We start from the raw sequence: 6,709 nt of genomic DNA on the forward strand, positions 1-6,709 counted from the left end.
CGCCCGTTGTGCGGCTCCGTCCCCAAAGGGTTAGCATATTGGCCTCTGCATGTACCTCAAATTGTATTTTATACATATCTTAATGGCGGGTACACCCTTTCTGGGTGTTTGGCAGAGCTGATCCTCCCATTTGTGGCGTGCGTCTTCACGTTATTCCACAAATAATGGGACCTACAGTCTCAAGCCGTTTCCGAATGGCAGATATTTTTTATCAGCAGTTTTTTCAAGGCAGAAATACATTCGAAGGTTTGCCATTGCCTGCCGAGGGGCGACCGCTATTAGAAAAAACTTTTTCTTCATTTTGGTGCTTCACCGAGATTCGAACCTACGCTCTCTGAAATCTCTCTGTGAATTGTTTTCTTTTGCGCTTCAAATTTTCATTTTTTTCGTTAAAAATAGATAAGTGCAAAGTGGAACAATTTATTTGATGGTTGATTTCAGTTGATTACACTAGTTTACGAATTTTCACTTTCAAAAATAGTCCTCGACCAAAAAGCGTTTTTTAGACTAATTTGAGGTCACTGAAACCAAAAATGATTTTTTTTTTTCAAAGAACTGTTTCCGAGATATTCCCAAAAAACCAATAGTGCGGTTATTACCAGCAATCTCGAAAACAGTGCGCGCCATTTCTTTGAAGTACATAAGTTTCGAAAGGCACACATATAATCTACATGGCAATATATAATTCGTGTCAATGGGAGTCGTAGTTTTCGCAAAACAGCTGTTGAAAGTAAAAAAAGGCATTTTTGACGTTTTTTAATAAATTATCAAAGTTTATTAATTTTTTTCTGGAACAAAAAATTTTTTATACCGACGTAAGATAGGTTTTCTGAAAGACAATTTTGTCACCTACATTTTAAGCCTAAGTTTGTCTGAATCGACGAAAAATTGTGGAAGTTATGACCCATAATGTCAACACGTGTGATTTTGCAGCTTTTGAGGTCGAAAATACGCTTTTACTCTGAAACTTCTTCTTTTATGTTGCACTTGGATGTTCACGAAGTTGCATCCAGCAGTAGTCGCTCATCATTCTTTTATCCCAAAACCCCTCATAACGCTTTCTAATCTTAGCAATATCTTGATGAAATCGCTCGTCTTGTTCATCACTTTCAGCCCCCAAATTCGGAGGAAAAAAATCCAAATGACTGTGAAGTAGGTGCATTTTTAACGACATGCGAGCACCTGTTAACAAAAACAAAGTTAATTGTAAATTTTCCAATAATTTTCCAATCAATTTACATATATGATAAATATATTTTGGAGTATGTACAATGCCTTTTTTTAACTTTCAACAGCTGTTTTGCGAAAAATTAGTTTAAAAAACGCCTTTTGGTCGAGGACCATTTTTGGTGTAAACTAGTGTTATAAGAGGCTGTACATTCCATGGCGCAAATTAAAGAAGCCACTTTTGAGCAGCTGTAGCCATTTTTGTTGTTTTTTTTATTTCAAAGAATTTTTTGTATATTTATTTAAGCATGAATATTAACATGTAATTTATTTTATGATAATAAATACTCCCAGTTTTTCGCAAAAAATGATTGAAAACCTGGAGGGCCTGCCCCCCTTAAATAAACTTTTGGTAGGGTTAACGTCACGCCACTGGGTTCTGATTCCATAAAATCTTCAGCTGGTTGATAAGCTTCCAGGTTCAAATTTCATGATATCTTCAACTAATTCTAGCTGAACACATAAATAATAGTAATAACTTTTTACAACAAGTCTGGAGACTAGCAAAGTATTGTATACTGCTTTAGCTGAACGAATTGGCCAGATCACAGTACTTAGGATAAGTCATGGTATTGGAGCTCCATAGGGTCTACACCAGCAGTAAGGACCGAAGGAACGAAGGGAAGACTGCGGCAAAAAAAGTAGCCAGACATTTGGTTGCCTCAGATTAGGGATATGGAACAACAAATACATTAATATTCAAAACAAGATAAGAATATATAAGCCATGCATTCGAGCGGTTCTAATATATGCGGCAGAATCCAGAGCACACATTTCCAAAATCCACCAGTACATTAGCACTATCGAAATGAAAACGCTACGGACAATAACAGGACGCACATTGCATGAAAGAAGACCAATGATGAAATTAAAGACATTATTATGTAACAAAGGAGCTAAATGTGGAGAGATTACGCTCATAGAATGTTCAGCAAACGCATAGCAAATATGGCGATGAACGGCAGAATAATCGGCACGAAGAGATGACATCCACGAATACTAGGCATCCGAAGTCACTGAGCTACAGTAAAAGTTATACAAATATTTTGTTGCAAACAGGAATTTTCTTAAATAAACGAAGAAGAATAAGAAAATTGCTGAGTGTTACCTTAACTTAAAGATTTACTTATAGAAGCTTTTTAGCTCATACGATTTGCTAGCAAACACCAGTGTAGCGTGGCTGAACGCTTAGGGTAAATTCATTGTGCTTTGAGACTTCGTGCTTTTTGGAAAGAAACGCTCTTATTTGACGCTCTAACTGTGCATTGCAAGACTGTACCGTTTTATGCTGACTTTTGTGCGTAACTCAAAACACATATATTTTGTGTACCTTTTAACCACAATATATATTTAAAAAAAAAAAATTTTTTATTGTAGTTGCTAAATAATTTTGAAAAAAAAATTCTTAGAAATTTTTCAAAAAATAAAAAAGGTAAGCAAAAAATTTCATTCCAAATAATAATGTATGAGAAACACATTTATTTATGATAGCTTGTAAAAAAAATTTTCAAAAAAATGTTTCGTGAAAAAAATATACTTTTTAAATAAACATATACAGGGTGGGCCAAATAAGACCTACCATTGTTAACCACAAATAACTTTTTTATTATTTGACATATTTATTTTTCTCTGTTTGGATTGTTGGAAATTTATTATGGAACCCTACCGCAAGACCACCAACAACGACTACAATACGCTATTCGTTTTTCACAATTAGCCACACAAATTGATTTTTTAAATAATGTTTTGATGTCGGATGAAGTGCATTTCCATTTAAATGGTTATGCAAACAAACAAAAACCAACATCAGTTGCACCCATCTAAACGTACTGTTTGGTGGGGTGTTATGGCCACTAGAGTTATCGGTCCATATTTCTTCGAAAATGAGGATGAAACGCCGGAATCGATTTCAGGAGCTTTTTACAGAACATTGATTGAAACATTTTTGGGGCCAATGGCGGAGCAGTATCCTAATTTGTGGATGGAATTTTTGGCGAACGTCTGATTTCCAAAAATTCAGGTTTCCCTTGGCCACCTCGTTCGCCAGATTTAATTGCGCCCGACTTCTTTTTATGGGAATATTTAAAGGCAAAGTGTATCTTAATAAACCAGAGGTAATACTTCATACATAATTTCCATAAAATATATTCAATGTATAAAAACAATTAACCAAAGTAAATGATTATTGCAAAAGTTATTTGTGTTTAACATTATTAGGTCTTATTTGGTCCACCCTGTATAAGAAAAAATTTACTAAATTTGCTCAAAAACTAAAAACAAAATTTTTACGGAAAATGACCTTTTAAATATAAAGTATATTTGAGAAAAAAATTTTACTAGTTGCTAAATAATTTCGAAAAGAGAATATATTTTTTTTTTTAATTTTCGAAAAAAAAAATGTTGCAGAAAAATTACCTTCCAAGTAATAATATATAAAAAAAAATTTATTTACTTTGCTAAAAAAATATTCTGAGAAAAAATATTTTTAGAAACATTTTTTTGAAAAAATTATTTAATACTTATGTGCCCATAAATATGAAAGTGGTCTTAGTCATATATTTCTTGTTTCGAGATATTAAATATTTCGAGTTACAAAATATTTTTATATTATGCGACATTTTAATTTATAATTTTTTTAGTCTTGATCAATAGAAATTTATTATCAAAATGAAATTTTGTATGAATTTTATAAGAAAACTAGCAAACCCGGCCCCCTTCGTTGGGCACACTAAAATAGAATAGATATGGCTTAGAACAGAAAATATATGGTTTTCATATTATTTATTTCTTTATTCAAGCGTTTTGGCATAAACAATATTTTTTGTTTTTCTATTTGTTTTTGAGTAAATATAAAATATAAATTGAAAATCAGGCAAAAAGAAGAAGGTTTTTAAATTTCAAATCAACGCATATGAATAACTAAGAAACAATCGTCTTTTTTCCTGATCATCCATGAATTTTTCGTTTCAATTTATATGTTTTATTAAGCATTGGAGCACGAACACATAATTTCATTCGGATTTCACATTAAATTCTCAAATTTCGTAAGAAATTATTCACTGTTCCAAAATCCACTCCAAAAAAATTCACAAACAATTTTTACATGTTGCACTTACGTTTTTTCCTTATGGCATCCAAATCAGAAAGCGTTAAAAAAGTAAGCGACATTATGGCTGGTTCAAAAGAACGCTGTACCCGTTGCCAGTGCTCCGAATTACAACCAAACTTTGCGAAACCCATTTTCAATACTTACTTAAAATGTGCGTAAGTTTGGTTTAATTCGGTGCAAAGACACGGCTGGTCCACGTTTTGACATATATTTCGAGACCCTAGTCATCAATAGGTATGAAAATTACCCCGTATTAAAGCACTTATCAACAGCTTTCATTTGATACCCATATTGTACATACACAACCAAAGGTTACCCGGGTCCACGTTTTGACCTATATCTCGATACCCCAGTCACGGTCCGGCATGAAAAATACTCTGTACTAAAGCATTCACCAACAGCTTCAATTTGATATCAATATTGTACAAACACATTCTAGGCTCCACGTTTTGGTCTCTATCTCGAGACCCTAGTCACGGAGTGGCATGAAAAATACTCTGAACTAAAGCATTCACCAACAGCTTCCATTTGATACCCATATTGTACAAACACATCCGAAGGTTACCCGGGTCCACGTTTTGATGCTGTTTTGAGGATTTTCCCGGCAATTATTCGAATTTTTCTCACCTTTTAAACCTTCCCTAGACCTCCACGAATAATTCAAGACCAAGATAAGATAAATCCGTTCAGCCGTTCTCGAGTTTTAGCGAGGCTAACGAACAGCAATTCATTTTTATATATATAGATGTTGTTTTTGAAGCTTTAATTCACTTAGTCCATTTTCAAAATTAACTGAATGCCCTATAAATGACTGAAAGCAATGAAGAACTATGAATTTTATTTCAAACAATAACTTTAATGAAATAATTCATGCACATTTAGTAATTATTTCTGAAAAGTCATCAACTTCAATCATTTTTACTAGTTTTTAAGATTCTTAAAATGTTCACGATAAACTGGATGTATGGTAGTACACACATAATATCTTTATGTTTTCCTTCCGTTACTGGTCTAGGGATGATGTATGTATAATGGAAGTAATTTAACATTTTCGTATATTTTTGGTCTTCCTCCTTTAGGTAAAAGCTCCAAAACGTGGAAGTTTGAATGATCTAAACTAATTTTTTAGAACATTTTATAAGTTTCATTTTTCAAAAGCCACATCCATTGAATTTTCAGTCAAAAAGGAAGTTGTCTTTTTTTATTTTCAATCCAATCAAACCGAAATCGTGGACGTTCAGTAGGAAGAATTGACCCGATACCAAAAATGTGTGGTTTACCGTTTCAATATTATTATTATTTGACTGAGCAATTTTCATCTATTTTAATGCTACTTTAATGTTACGATTTGGTCCCGAACACGCATCACTGTAAGGCATTAAGTGTTTTTGAATAATTGTAATATCCATATCCCATACATACACTCATCTTGGCATTGTCATTATGGAAATTATAGAAGCCCAAGTTACATATTAAAAGGTACATATTTCGCTTATAATAGAGTAACAAAACAGACAGTTTAAGTTACGGAAGTGCTTTTTGCAAATCAAACGAGAATCCATAGTACTCTTTTAAATTTTCTTTGGCTTTTTTCTGAGCCTCTGCAGTTCCTAGACAGGATCCTAGCTGCCTCGACCTTTTGTAAATGTACATCACAACTTTCTCTAAGATTTAATTTCTCTTCCTCATTAAGGCATGCTTGGATTTTTCCATTCAGTAAATTTTATGTAATTTCTTCAAATTTTTGACTTAGACCACTTTCATAATTAAGAATGAATTCCGTATAACGTTAACGATATCGTGAAAATTAGATTAATGCCCGAATTCTGTAAGCGAATCTCATCTCAAGTCACTAAAATTTAAATTATAAATTAGTGACTCTTTTTGTGACTTGAGACGATTTTGCTATTCAGTAAGGGAAAGTCCCAAGAATTTCACCAAATATCATGGTGAAAATAAATAGAGACAGTCAGCTGACGGCACGTATCTACTAGAGATAGTCAAAAAGTTGAGCAAAAATTCACTTATCTATTCCATATGTAATGGAATTTTTTAAACTCATTTATCAAGCGAAATTCTTCATCAAAAACATAAAGAATATGAATATTACTAAGTTCATACAAAATAACGTCTTTAATTTCTGTTGTATAAACCTTTTACCTGAATCGGTTTATCAACAATTCAATTGAGACAAACAAAATTAGTAATCGATAAATGTTGAATTGCATCTCTATATACATTACATTGAAATGAACGAGCTGGGTACGCTGTAAAATAAAAGAAATTTCCTGATTTTTTTACAGATATACAGTGCAAAACAAAGCAAAATGCTAAATGTATGTACATCCTTGTATATGTATATGCATTGACTTG

This window comes from Anastrepha obliqua, chromosome 1, assembly GCF_027943255.1.
Source record: "Anastrepha obliqua isolate idAnaObli1 chromosome 1, idAnaObli1_1.0, whole genome shotgun sequence".
Classification (NCBI taxonomy): Eukaryota; Metazoa; Arthropoda; class Insecta; order Diptera; family Tephritidae; genus Anastrepha; species Anastrepha obliqua.